The sequence below is a fragment of the Amia ocellicauda genome, chromosome 5 (genome assembly GCF_036373705.1).
Source record: "Amia ocellicauda isolate fAmiCal2 chromosome 5, fAmiCal2.hap1, whole genome shotgun sequence".
In the NCBI taxonomy this organism is placed as follows: Eukaryota; Metazoa; Chordata; class Actinopteri; order Amiiformes; family Amiidae; genus Amia; species Amia ocellicauda.
Genome location: NC_089854.1, coordinates 6369400 through 6383888, shown reverse-complemented (window position 1 = coordinate 6383888; position 14489 = coordinate 6369400). Strand labels below are relative to the sequence as shown.

General features: G+C 41.1%; 1 protein-coding gene across 2 annotated transcripts in view; it reads right to left on the bottom strand.

Annotated features, from left to right (window-relative positions):
- The window catches only part of LOC136749291 (monocarboxylate transporter 1), a 29394-nt gene extending 15151 nt beyond the window's left edge, over positions 1-14243 (bottom strand). The window contains exon 1 of one of the 2 annotated variants that reach the window (XM_066703429.1): positions 14084-14243. The gene's annotated coding sequence lies outside the window, so the exon portion shown is untranslated. Of the gene's footprint in view, positions 1-13564; positions 14040-14083 lie in introns of those variants that run through there. The other variant, XM_066703431.1, reaches the window with a different exon arrangement.
- Between the last annotated feature and the right edge of the window lie 246 nt (positions 14244-14489).

The window sequence follows — 14489 nt, the reverse complement described above, 5'->3', positions numbered from 1 at the left end:
GCCTTGAAAACAAACACTAACCTAACTGGAATAAGGCCAATTTTCCAAAATGTTCACTGCTTGCGACAATAAATAAATAAAAGGAAAGCGAGGGGGGGGAGAAAAGTTCAATAAGTTCACCTCACCTTCCAAACATGACCCAGATTAAACAGCCAGAGTGAACCTACGAGTACAAAAACTGAAACTGTTGGTTTCTTATTGGTCACTGACGGCTTAGTAAAAACACTTCGTACCTTTGCATAGCTGAACGGACATTTGTACCCATTACAGCATTTAGGAGAGGAACCCAGGTGAAGTTCTGAGCTCCAGAAAAAAACCTAGGTCGCTCCCCAGGAACATGAACTTCACACAAAGATGACAGGCATGACCTTCTTGACAAAAAGAAAAATCAAAGAAAGCTAAGGATTAATGTGTAGAATTAAGAAAAAGGGCCCATTAAGGCCATGCAAGAGCCCAGATCACAGTTACTTACTCACTTCACTTCAGAAAAACTCAAAGCTTGAGGTACAGAACGGAAAAACTAATTCCAATGACCTACAACACGTTTCATTGTTTGCATTGCATGTAATTCACTTCACTTATTCACTTCCCACTGCGGTCTGAAGGGTTGCTACTTTGTTTGTGGCTTCATAGCGTTGCTAACTCAAGGAGCACACTGGTGAAACACGTCACAGCAAACCCACAGTACACAGGAACCTAGGCAGCACCGTCAAAGGCATTGTCAAAGCAGGAAATTCACAAATTAAAAACTTCTATGAGCATTTGCAGTTCTCCAAGAAATCCTTTCGTTCCTTGGATAAACAAAACCAATGAGGAATGAAAATGAGTATTTTCATATTGAAACTATTTGCTCACCATAAAAGGAGTGCCTTCCCATTATGATAGATGTGGTTTCAATTCAAGACATTTGCTGAAATTAAAAGTGCATTAAGCCGTTAACCCCAGTAACCATGCAGGTTTTTCTTGTTCCAAAACGTCAACCTTTTCAACTTATCTATATATACTGCAAACTTCAAGGCCATGCACATGGGGTTAGTAGAAATCGGTCTTGTGACACCTTGAAGCACTATAATAAAAGGATAAATCAATGTAGTTATGCAGATTAGAGAAACTACATACATGCATTATTTTTTTTCACTCAAAGACTGGAAACTACACACACTGTAAAGAGGCAAACCTCTCAAGCCTAGAGTGAAGATGACCTTCAGTACATTAGACAGAGGTCTAATTTTCTTATGGGATCAATACCATTGTTTGTGGGGTGGAGGAGGCATGAAATATAAATATAGGAAGTACACATTTACTGAAAAACTCTGGTGTATGGAAGTTAGCAAGCTGTGTTGTGGGTGTATGGGGATTGAGCAGTACTATCAAATCAATATTTACACAATATTTGCTGCAATTCTTTGGTTCAATAGCCACCGATTTGCACTATTAGTGCAAAAGGCAAACAAATTAAGTCAGAATAGAAATATTTAGACCGATTTATCTTTGGGGGAGTGGGGAATACATTGAAACAAATAACATGATTGTTGATTAAAAATAAGTTTGTAAGTAGGACAAACCTCTTGAGATGTCTGGCACTACACAACACCTGCTAAACAGGGATTGCCACAAAGTAAACTGGAACAAGCTGCACTTTATATCTGCCAGCAACAGGAAGAGGACTCACTCTGAATAAGTCAACAGGCCCCGCCATCCTCACACACTATAGACACACGCCCTCAAATACATGCATAATACACAACCTCAAACCACGGGCACACTTTATGTTCTTCAACATCAAAAGGGAGGTGGTTTGCAGTGTGAACTAAATACAAAAGCTGCATTCGTCCCCTAGAGGTACGTGCGCTTAGGCATGTACAGTGCAGGCAGAAATGTACTCGTAAGTATTTACACATTCTCAATGAAGGAGGATTAAGTTACCCTGATTTCCACTGCATTCACACTTCAGATTCAATCATTTAGGCTCCACAACTTGCTCTTTATGATCACAAGACACAGCGACAGGAAGAATACATAGAAAGGAGGTTCAAAACTAGTCTGCCTACTTCTAAAGGATGTGGCCATAGTGGTTTCAGAACCAAAACAGCATTAAAGATGGTACATTGAGCAAAAGTTACTTAATGGGGGCAGTGTTGGCTTAGTTTGGGTCAGTTTCATGATCCTGTTAACTTTTGACCCAATTCCTACACCCATCACCCCTTGCAACACCAATAGTTTAGTCAAAGGCAGCGGCTCTGCAGATGTTTAAGGTACACAACTCAGGACTGACGCAAAGTGAACCTATTGACTGCCAGTCGCGTCCAAATACCGAACTGATCGATATGGTGGTAATGTCTATTAACTTTGAACTTTGTACCAAGAGTGGCTTGGTTTCTCAGGTTTGAGCTGTGCACTTTTACCTACTAAAGCCAAACAAAGCATATTTAGAGAAAAAGTGTACCCTGACATCAATAATACACAGAAAAGGGGGGTTTGTTTTCTGCAAATTCAGAACAGTTTTTACAGCATTATGTCCAAGAATATCCTTTTAAATCAGTTTAGCTGATCCTACAAAAAACCATAAGCAGTTTCCGACTACGTGACGGTTTATACCATGAAAACTATCTAATCCGTTCAAGAAATGTGGATTTAACCTAGCTGTTGTCCTAGCCTCCGTCACAACTGACACCTGGTTATCGTGGAGTAGTACAGAGTGTAGCATTGTAACCATTGACCCTACCCTTTTACCAAATATGAGGAAACAAAACCCTCAACAAACTGGATTTATAACCATGGTAAAATGAGAACTATTAAAAGAGGCCTTTGATACGTCTAACTCGTATGGAATCATGTGGCTTGACATTTTGTGACAAACCCATGCAAATGAAGTTCCACAATTCCCTGCCAAAACACGTAAATTACGAATTCATACAAACTGCTCCCTGTGGGTTTATGTAATCTTTAAGTTTCCATCACTTGTACTTTCAGCAACTCCACCCCCTTAATACATCAATGACTGGTTTACTCCAACTAAAAAAAATCTTCAATTTTTTTTTTTTTTTTTTTTTTATTCATAGCTGACATTTTCCCCACAATCGCACATCCATATAGTTTTGAAACCTTTTACAACCAGAACCACCATTTAGACAACGACCTTAACCTCATAACACTCCATTTTCAACCAATATAAAACTACTTTTATGGTTTGGCTGTAATTTTCACCAAATAAAAAAATTAAATAAGTGATAAAACACACCCAGAGAATCTTAAAATGCTCCATTAAAACCGTGCTCAGCTGGAGCAAAGGTACACCTCCTTTCCCGGGTTGCGGAGCCGACATTTTGAAACGGCTCCTTTAAATTTCAACCCGACATCCTTGTTTGGGAGAGCGAGAAGCTTATGGATCTCACAGGACTCGTCAAAGCAGTGAACCAAAACAGCTTAAACCAGACTTGACGTACTCTAGATCTGTAGTACTGGGTAAACTGACCCATCTTCAAACATTGACTGGATTTGTGGTTTTATTAATGCATGTTGAAGGCATTGGTATGAGGGGGTGTCCTATAAATGACCGCCATTGTTGCACAATTATATCCTATAAAAAAAAATATGGTTTGATGAACAGATTTAGAAAATGACATGAACCACTGGCAATCTATATTTGAAAATCTAAGGCTTAGTGCACGATTAACATTTAGACGCCTCAGCACATGGGGTATTTGACCTTCACTCATACGTGCCGTGCTCCGACATCGTCCAGACCCACAGCTGTCATGCAGGGCCTCACAAAAATACTTCAAAGACCTCTGGTTAAGCCTGGAATTGCCCTGTTAGTCTCACATGGACATGTTGTATAAACCGATTGTGGCATTGCTTCCACTGTGGAATTCTTCTGAAGGACGTTTAGCCAGTGCCTGCTGGACGTGCACAACAGAGGCACACAAATCTACCTCACTGAACTACACACACTCACCAGAAAACCACTTTTCCAAAAACACTACTGTGCTTGCCAAATAAAGTTTACAGTCTCTCCTTTTACACAATGTCCTGTAGTCCACATATCTCCATGTCAAGATGGCTCTCCCAAGAAGGTATACTGGATTTGCAAGTGGTCAGAACGGAGAACCAAACAGGACTCTAAAAGCCTTTAGCATAGACCCAAAACACACTACTTTATAAGCTTTAAAATCTAACTTTAAAGAGAAAGCCTCTGAACATTTTAACTATGCTTTTTCTTGGTCCCCTTGCAGAGTACAAATGCACTTTACCAGCAATATAGAAATCAGCCTTGTTCAACTCCCTTTTAAAACCAAAGCAAACCACCTGAATTACTTCACAACTTTTGTAATGCTATGAAAGTCAATTAAAAGGTCATACACATTACCAATTCAAAGGAAGGTCTCTTGCCTATGTGGTAAAGTCATTAAAGTAAATATAAAACGATCCTGCTTGAAATAAACCATAAAATCTCCCTGATTTTATAACTGTCTAAACAGTAGTGACAGGGCTGTAAAAGAAACTGCAGTAGCAGAAAAGCCATGTCTTCAGGTTAAACAAAAAGGGGACAGATTAAACTCCGAGCAAAATCACTCTAATAAACCGAAAAGCAGGTATTCAATAGACCCTGTTCAAGAGGTTCCCTGTGCGATTCTGAAGTTGCTCTGTACAGGATGTTCAAACACACTGTACTTTAGTTTCACAAGACCCTTTCAGAAGTCTTGCCGAGTGGGATTTATTTTTAGCTGCATTCAGATCAAGCACCGTTTTACAGATGTAGTGCAGGCTGTGCTGTTCAATACCACTTAGCCTGGTTAGCATTTTATTCAAATAAAGGATTACCACTTAAAATACCCAACTTCTTCAATACAACCAAAAGTTGTAACATTACGTAGGGGGATCCCAATCATATTCACAAATCTGTGCAAAATCGTTAGGTCCCATTAGACTAATCTGGGCAGAAATGACAATGAACGGAAGAGGGGCAGGGGAATTGAAAGGGAAGATTTACATCGACCTTCTCATTTCAGCACCTCAGGGGACCCAGGTCACATTTTGACAAGATGTCTAGACTACAGGGTCCAACCAAGAAAGCTTTTAACAGCTATAAGCCTGACAGCAGTGCCATTTTCCAACTGCAACATTAATATTTCACCTGAAAGAAAGTCAATCTTACTCGGTAATAAATGGAAGACCTCAGACTTCATAAGTCAAATTTAAAAAGGAAATAGTCCTAAGCAAGTATTGTCTCAAATCTATAGCACTATATTGAATTTACAATGTGCATTTTAGTACACACCAATCAAGGCATAATTCAGCCAAAAGACTAACATTTACAGTGTTTCAACATATCTGGTGATCTCCAAATCAGGTTTTATTTCTGGCATGGCTTCTCATTCAAAGTTCAAAAAGTAAAACCAAAGTGAAGTCCAGATTCCCAAACAGCTCACTATGAGGAAATGCACGACTTCTGCCAGATTGTAGTTTTTTTCAGTTCAAACATGCGATTATGAAAACCATACAAGGCTTCACCAGTTTTGTTTTGCTCTCGAGATCAGAGTTGATGACTGTGGCGTATTCGAGATTCTGCTGCGGAGTGGCTGATGTTATAGAGGAGAAGGTTGTTTTTAAATGCATCCTTAGACTAAATGAGAAGAATGTGAGGGAAAATAGGCTAGAGTATATATTCTGGGCATTTGGGCTACACAATTGACAGAAATCATTAAGGGGCCTTTCACACCTGTGGTTTGATATGGACTGAAGTGCAGTTTGGTTCGTTGGAGTGGTGTGTGAAAAATCGCACCAGGGTGCAGATCAAGCCAAAGAGACCGAAACCACTAGAAAATTATGGTCCCCGTTCCTTTGCAAAATGAAAAATGGTGCAAAATTAAAGCAAAATTTATACTCATTTACTTAAACACAGAACAAAACTGTGGAAGTGTCTAAACGCTAAAGAAACTACCCAGTCTGGGTCGCTTTCATTAAAGAAGCTGCTACAAAAATGTAGTAAACATTTTCCAAATCACCAGTTCGATCATCAGTGGCTGAAATGCCAGCTTAAGGTACCGTATAAGGCACGCCTCTGCAGGAGCGGTTTTAGTTAGAATCATATAATATTCCTTGGAAGACACTGACGAATTTTCCATTTCTTCCATGGCTATACAATCAAAAGCATCAAATTAACGAAAGCAGAGCAAGACCACAGCATGTTTTCCTCTTCATGACAGAGTAATTAGAGAACAATGATTTGGCAGAAACTGGTTCATTAGAACAGTGTGTTAACTTCTCAAAAGGGAAGGTATTATTGTCTCACAGTATGCAAACCTCCTCCCCTTTCCTCTGTAAACTCAGATCAACTTCTAAGCCAAAAAAAAAAAACTGCTCTGGCCCATCTGGCATGCGGAGAATAGCAGCATGTTCCTTCTCTCTTCCCTCAGAAAAACGAAACCCGATCATGTGATCTTCGTGTGCAGGTTTAACTCTGAGGAGGCGCCACAACACCTACTGTCTACAGTTCATCTTTGACTCATTCATTTCTATTTTGGACAGTATGCAAAAAGGGTAGTTGTTGGTTATAATTATATTTCAAAAATACTTTATAATAGTGGAGGTACTTTCAACTCTGGAAAAAGAGAAGGAAAACCAAGCACTCCGACTATTACACATTAAGATTCAAGCCAAACATTGTAGCGGTTAGTCTACAATTCGCCTCAAACTGGGCCTCTTTTCTTACTACTTTCAACTCCTCTGGCTTGCCAAGCGAGATGTACTTCATTACGTTCGAAGGGGGGTATAATGTGGTCTTTCTGAAATTATTCCAAGCAAACAGGAACAAGCAAGCAAGTAAATCTTTAGGAGACTAAGGTTGGGGGAAACAGAAAATAGATCACCCTGCATGGAAGAGAGAAATTCTATGACAAATGTCAGGATTAGGCAACTCCGATTCAGCACCGACTTCCGCCCAGTGAAGGATAAAACCCTCGTCCTTATCACGCACTCCTACATCTGCAGTTTCACATCCCACCTTCGCCCCCGGCACTGCCTCTGCAGTAGCTCCTTGACTCATTCCCTGGCCAGACCTGGTGCCAGAACTACTTAGGGCTCAAACATGCATCCAATTCTGATACAATGTTTGATAGGAATTTAACTTAAGGAATATGGTGCATTTTTTTTCTGTGTAGTAAGGCTTTCCGTCTGTGACTTTTGAACAACTGGTTTTGGCTGTTTGTGGGGGAGGCGCACAGCTGGATGCAGTCACCGTCTCTGAGCACTGGATGTCTGAAATCATGTCTGGACTGAATTATTGCAAGATATTTTTTTTCCTGCTGGATACGACGGCTCTTACAAGTGAACCTTGTCTTCTCACACTAGTGTGGTAAAGTTAAAGTAAATAAAACAATCCTGCTTGAGAAATCAAAAGCCACTTTCAGATGTCCCTATTAAAATGTTTTACAACAGTCTGCCAGTGGTGAAAGAAGGGCTGTAAAAGGACAGCTACCTGGCTACTTCAGAAGGGTTAATAAAACAAGTTTAAAGTTTAAAATACATTTTCAAAATATCACAAAAGAATAATTAAACCAAACATTGATAGCGTCTAAAAAGTTTAGATTCAGAAATTCAAACAGTCCTACGAGAACTGAAGCCTGACTCACACAGCCAAGCGAGCACCAATCCGTCACATATAGCGTTTCACCGCAAGGGGCTTCCGAACGCCAAGTGACGCCGGTCTGACAGTTCTCACGCCACCCGGGCTCCCAACTGAAGAACTGGTGGAGTGAGGAGATTTTTCGATTTGCACATCAACGGGACCGGACCAAAGTGCAGTTCAGACCATGTTTGGTAAAGGTGGGAGGGGGAAAAATAAAAAGTGCCAATGACATTTTTACCACCCCCATGTTCAATATAAACGTTCTGAAATGTTACTCACCTTCAAACTATTAAAATATGCATCACAAAGAGAAGGAAGGAAACACAGGAGGAGAACCAAGCATGTCTTTCGCAAGATCAGAAAAAGAGAAGCCAACTTCTGCAGGGTTAATACCTGGAAAAGTGAAGTGAATAAATAAATGGAAGCATAAAATAAATACCAATACTTAAAAACTATCTGATTTCCAGTAGCTCAGCACAAAGTGGCTTAATGTGTGTTCAGGGGTTCAAAGAAAATAGCAGGCCTTTGTCCTTTATCAGTGCAGCTCCACACTGGAATTTACTGAAAGCCACACGTCAGCTGAAAGGGTTTCCTGTCCGCAGACCACGGGGAGACGGGAGGCAGGGTCGTGTCAGGGAACGGAGCCAAGCTCACCCCACTCTTGCCACAAGCTTGACAGGCACGAGACACGTCCCGAGGGAATGGGGCAGATGAGGGGGGAGGGGGGCAGGATGGTGTTAAAAAAAAAAAAAAATTACCCTGCTGCCCCACCTGTCACGGCCTAGATGCACTGCAGAGAAAACACTGGATCACACCTAATACACGACACGATGGCACTGCGAATAAGATACTGGCAGTGCAGAAATGCTTTACACTAGGGTTGAGTGTGGCAGGAATTGTATGCCATGCACAACTTGTGTCACTTGTGTACAATGGGATACTTTTCAGAAGTGTCTAAAATGTTTAGACGTTTCTTCTGCCAACTGTTGGCCAAATAAAGGTTTTGCAAAATCCACAGATGTTTTAGAACGGGTTTTATTTAATGAAAACATTGTACAGAAAGGGCGATAACCTTTTAAACGTTCCGCACCTAGAACGGAGACAGCTGTCCGAGAGAACTACCACGAAGGACAGATTGCTCACGTCTATAATTACAGCAGATGCCCTTACCCAACGTACAATCGTTAAAATATATCCCCCTTGGATGTATGAATATAGCGGAGTCTTTACAGGAGCATGTAAGGTACAGCACTGCCCTCAAAGGGAACAGCAGCAGCAGCAGCGTCCCCACCTGGGATTGTGTACCACTGCACAACAAAATGTTACCCCCATCTCCCCCAAACAAACGAACCCCACATTTGGCTTTGGGTGCCTCTGCAATGCTGACAAGAACACGCATGCCTATAGGATTAGTACCTCAAGTCCGTTACCAATTAACGCATGAATCCATTGCGCAACACAAACGTCTGGAACAGCACAAACAGGAGGGCACGGATGTAACCTGCATACAGAATTAGAAAAGCATGTAATCTCACAACACCCTGCGGCCCGTGGTGTTCTTTATAATATTACTACAGGAATGATATCACCTGCAAAAAAAAGAAAACATTGTTGGTAAATGAGGGCTTGTATTTATAATAAACCTCGGGCACAGTCACGTTAGTCAGCTTTCTGGTATTCTTGGCGAACAAACAAATAGGTGAGAATATGCAAAGATGTCACGACTGCTTAGTGCGAGAACAATTCTCAAGTGTGACATCTACCATCACATGGTCCACTGTAAAACAGCCTGCTGTCAGAGAGGACAAGAGAACCGGCCAACACTGCCTTTCAGATCTGGCCAAGCTTACTTCACGTTTGCATAATCACTGTGATTCATCAAAATGCAACCAACATTCAGACAAAACCAGCAGACACTGACACGCTTGAAAGATTGAACAAGGTTTTTTTTCCCCCCTCAAATCCACAAACACCTGTGTGTCCCAAATAGGATTCAGTGAGCCAGCACTTCTTGTAAAGTAAGAAATCAACAACACATTTGGCCCACTGAGGCACTCAAGTGGAAATGCTCACTCTCAGAAGTGGTCAATCACCTCGGGTTTTTAACATTCAGAGGGCGATGTATCCGTTCACTTATACATTGTCAACCTCCATCACTATCTGACCTTTTCTCAGCTTGCCTAGAAAAACACTTGTGTAACCCTGTACAGAGTTAGTCACCTTTCATTCTGTCCGTTTTTTTTCCTGCACAGCCCACAGAACGTGAGCAATTGTCAGTAAATGAGCTTTGCATAAGCGGAGGTGTTAAGCCTCCTAATACACATCATCTACTCAGATGCCGTTCTTCCCTGCAGCTCGGACAGCCTCCGTACTGTGCAAATTAACTACAGCAGTTACGTTTCTGTGAAAGGAACTCTGAATTTTGGTTTCAGTCCCTGCGTTTACAAAGAGGACATTTGTAGAGCACTATAAGAACACCTTTGAGCGAGTTCTCTCTACTATGTACATCAGAGTTGCTCGAGACTCCTAGCACAGACCAGTCGAGTACACCACACAGCATAATGAACTGCTTGACGTTTCAGCAAAGGCGTACGAAGAATTGCTCACCGCTTGAAAGAAATCAAGTGATTTTTCTCCTTTCAAAAATAATCTACTTAAAATCGATATAGACAAAAGGCACAAAGTACAGTACGGCACCAAGGCACTGTATCGTTACTTTGCAGTGCATAATAGCCATGTGAATGGAACAAGACATTAAAGATGCAGTTTACTTTTAAAAATATTGTAAATCCCCTCAAACTAGGACTATAAATCAATATTGGCGAGCTACTAGCACCCAGATGGGGAAAATGGGCTGAACATCATCCTGGCTTGTGACCTTTCAAATGTTCCTACGTTAGAGAACAGGAATCGTTTTTCAATCACCCAGATTCAAGGATAAGCCTACCGTTAGGGTGTGGATCAGTTCAAATCCTAGCACGGATGAATCGGACTACATTTCCCATTCACTGCAGCAGCCGAAGAAGGGCTCACCAGCATTTCAAGTGTTTACAGTTCATTTTGTTTGGTGATCACTTGTCAAGTTCCTTTAGCAGCTATAAATTTAATTGGCTAAAACGGTTATCCCCTATTTATACCAAATTAACAACTTGTGGAGAACTAAGTACAGAGATGTTGTCTTAATACCGTGATAACAAAAAAATAAATGGAGCACTGGCTCTTGCCAAAACTCCTATGTGGATTTACGGGAAAAAAAAAAGTCTATCATGACCGGAATTTTTTTTATATATATATATATATATATATATATATATATATATAAATAAATAAAATCTTTCTTAACAGTATCCTTTGCGCATATTTTCATGAAGTACTAGAAGACGTTTATTTGTTGTGTTTTGTATTATGCAATTTCTCAGTGTACCTTTCAGAAGAGCAGTTAATGCTTACCTATCCAACCTAGGGGGGGGAAACTGGACTCCACTCATACAATGAAGCTAAACATTAAACGATAGCCATCTCTCTCCAGGTTTGTCTGTCTTGGTAGGGTTTAGATAGGCGAGAAAATGGTTTAGGGTCACAATAATTGGTTGCCATGATAGCAAAATCCTAATAAAACCCTTACAATCCTAGAGATTCGTGTTCTGCAGAATCAAATAATGTGGTGTTTTTCAATAAATGTTACAACCTCAAGTAAGATATTCCAAAAATGTTCCGCTCAATGAAAAAACATTTAAACCTCTAAACATGTCACTGGAGTCAGAACTTCATGGAATAGGCCTACTTAAAGATGGATAAATATTTAGAATATGCAGATTATTAAGGCTAGATCCTGTACAACCTTTGCTTCATTTCTGTCCTTAAATAAAACCTATTTTTACCCACAATTATGCTAAAATGGAAAGAAAATCTCAGCATTTGGTCTTCACATATCTCTGGGTGTACTCCCCAAACTTAACAGAATAGGGAAAATAATGAAATATCCAAACAAAAGGCTGACGGTTCAGTTTTAACTAGGCTGTATCTAGACTGGAAGACTGGATCCTTCAAGTCAAACACAGTCCTTATGTTGATTAAGTAGTAAGATCAGATTTCTGTCCACAGAAGATAAAGCTTTGCATGTGTGTGTGTGCATGTACTACAAAGATTTGCATGTACATACATTTAACACATGCTCACCATCCAGTTTATAATAAACTGGCCAAGGGGTTTTCATCTGCAATTTTGTCAGCTAGTCAAAAGCACAAACTGACCATTTTACAAAAGGCAGCAAGCAACAGAATTTGAATGGAGGGCCTGTTAAACTAATCCCCTGTAGGCGTTAATGGATATGTATATATACCTCTGCAATTCTTTAGAGTAAAAAACCTTAGTTAATGGTTTTGGAAAGCTTGCATTTATAATAACCAATCCTTGACCAGCAGCATCCACACACTACTTAAAAAGACAATGGTACTCCATGCCGAACTGTCTTCCCACATCATTCAAGTACCTCCGCATGTCATCCGCTCATATCATGCCCCGCGTCATATCAGTTTCCACAACAGAGAGACCCTGCCAGACGTCTAATCCTCCTCGGCTCCAGGAAAGTGTTTGGAACTTGTCAATTGTTCCCCTTATCTTATAGCTGTTCTAATTGGCCTTCACAAAGGAGGTTATTAATCAACAGGTTTTAAAGGACGTAACCCACAGACCTGCAAACTACATAAAAGATCCACATCACGCATTTGAATGAGTTTACTCTCCGAGGGACATTCTGTACGACTCAAACATTTTAGAGGTCGTTTCTCCGTTTGTATTTTTTGGGGAAATCTAGATTTGTCAATAAATTCAATACAGGTCTTTTAATCAAATGTCTCTCAGTCAGAAGGCTTTGCTTCAGTCTGACGCACTCACAAGCAGCTATCTTTGTACATCCTCCTTTCTCAGGTAAGAGATATCAGTCACTCCTCAATGCAGATTATTTTTTTCTTCTTTCAGCTAGAGGCGGTGTGGAGGCCACAGCAGGACCAAGCACTGAGCCCTGTAACCGCAAAACCCTTCACAACACTTTAGTGCAAGAGATTGCAACAACATTGTTCTTCTGACTGTAGAAGTAAACTGAGACACTGAGGCAGAATCACAGAACTTCAGGAAATGAGGCAGGAATTGAAGCCACGTTTACTCAGCTTTAGCATTTTTCTACTTCATAAGTAAACACCCAGGCTTTCAATCAAATTCATGTATATAGCACTACCCACAGGCACTCAATCTTAATTATGCACATTTATAATTAACAAACAATATGCACACAGCACTAGGGATTAACTTCCATTTAATTGTAAGTGTACTTCCAGTTACTTTGCATTAGTGGGAACAGACGGGGCAATCGGTGCTTATATTAACATCGGATTCGGTTCACCAAAGAATTATTGCAAATTATACATTTTAGTGGTTTATTCTAAAGTTAGAGCAGTTAGTCACACAGGTACCACTTCCACAAGTAATCTAGCTCGCCTGGCTCGGCTCTGGTCCTGACCTTGGTGGCCATAAGCAAATTAAGGTTTTTAATGAAAATAATTAGAGAATTAAATTTGAAAAGCACATTCATTCACATTCATGGCCATTAGTCACCGTATCCATCCATTTCAAGTAGGAAGCAGTAAGGCTAACAACTCCGCTTCAATGGTGCTAAAAATGATAGAATAGTGAAATTGAACTGAGGACCTTAAGACAAGTGTGTATTAGAAGAAAAGACATCAGAGACTGAAGACGAGGGGAAAGTAATGATCGGCACAAATAGCAACGTGAAGGGTTGCAATCACCAAAAAATAAGCCACAGCCTATAGTATGAGCGAAAAGAAGCAGTAACTGTATCGATACAATGACACGCCTTTATAACGTCCACTGGAAAGCATGCGAGCAGAGTTTCCACTGAGTCGGATACATACTGACCCCAATGATGGCGGTTTAATTACATCGCATATTGCACTCGCTTCGCCACGGACCCGGCGCTGGTCACACGTGTCGGTTCTGATCACACATGTGTCGGCGCTGGTCACACGTGTCGGTTCTGATCACACATGTGTCGGCGCTGGTCACACATGTCGGTTCTGATCACACATGTGTCGGCGCTGGGCTCAGACTGGAGAGGAAAGTTTGCTCCTCAATGGGCCACGTGTTAATCCCAGCGCGGGTCCTCTGCGTGTTTAATGAGCTTCATCTCCAAACCAGCGGATCACAGAGTCTACAGTCCCGCCGGCATAGAGACTGTCTGCGCCCAACACACACACACACCGAGGCAAGACAAGGAAACCAACACAGTAAACGAAATGCTGGCATACAAGTAAAGAAACTGCATCTCAACACACACACACAGAGGATGCTGATCAGACGGACTTTTCAACTCGAGCTCAGCGCGCGTTTTCCTTCTTCTCGCAATCGCAGTCATTTTACCATCATCCTTCCACTCACCTCCGGACTGTGTCGGGTGTCTGCTTTGACTTCAGGTGTTTCTTAATGGTATTTTCTCTGTGCTGAGCGAGTTACAGGCGCACTGCTGTCGGCGGGCACTTTCACACGCACTACCCAACTTTAAAGAGTTACTTGATCCGGCGTGGAAAGGCGCATGCGCAGCTCGGTTTCCTGCCTCCTCAAACGCAGGCGTAGCGCCAGTGATGATACTGACAATGAGCGTCTGAGAGTCACGCACGCAAAAACGATTAATGATTTAGTTAAAAACAAAGCAAATTGTTTCATTGTTTGCCTACTTCTAATTAGTAGATATTTGTCTACTCTACTTCTAGAACCCGTGACTTTCAAAATGCAGCGCAAACTTGTTTTACAACTTCACTAACTGGAATAAAATCGAGCTGGAACA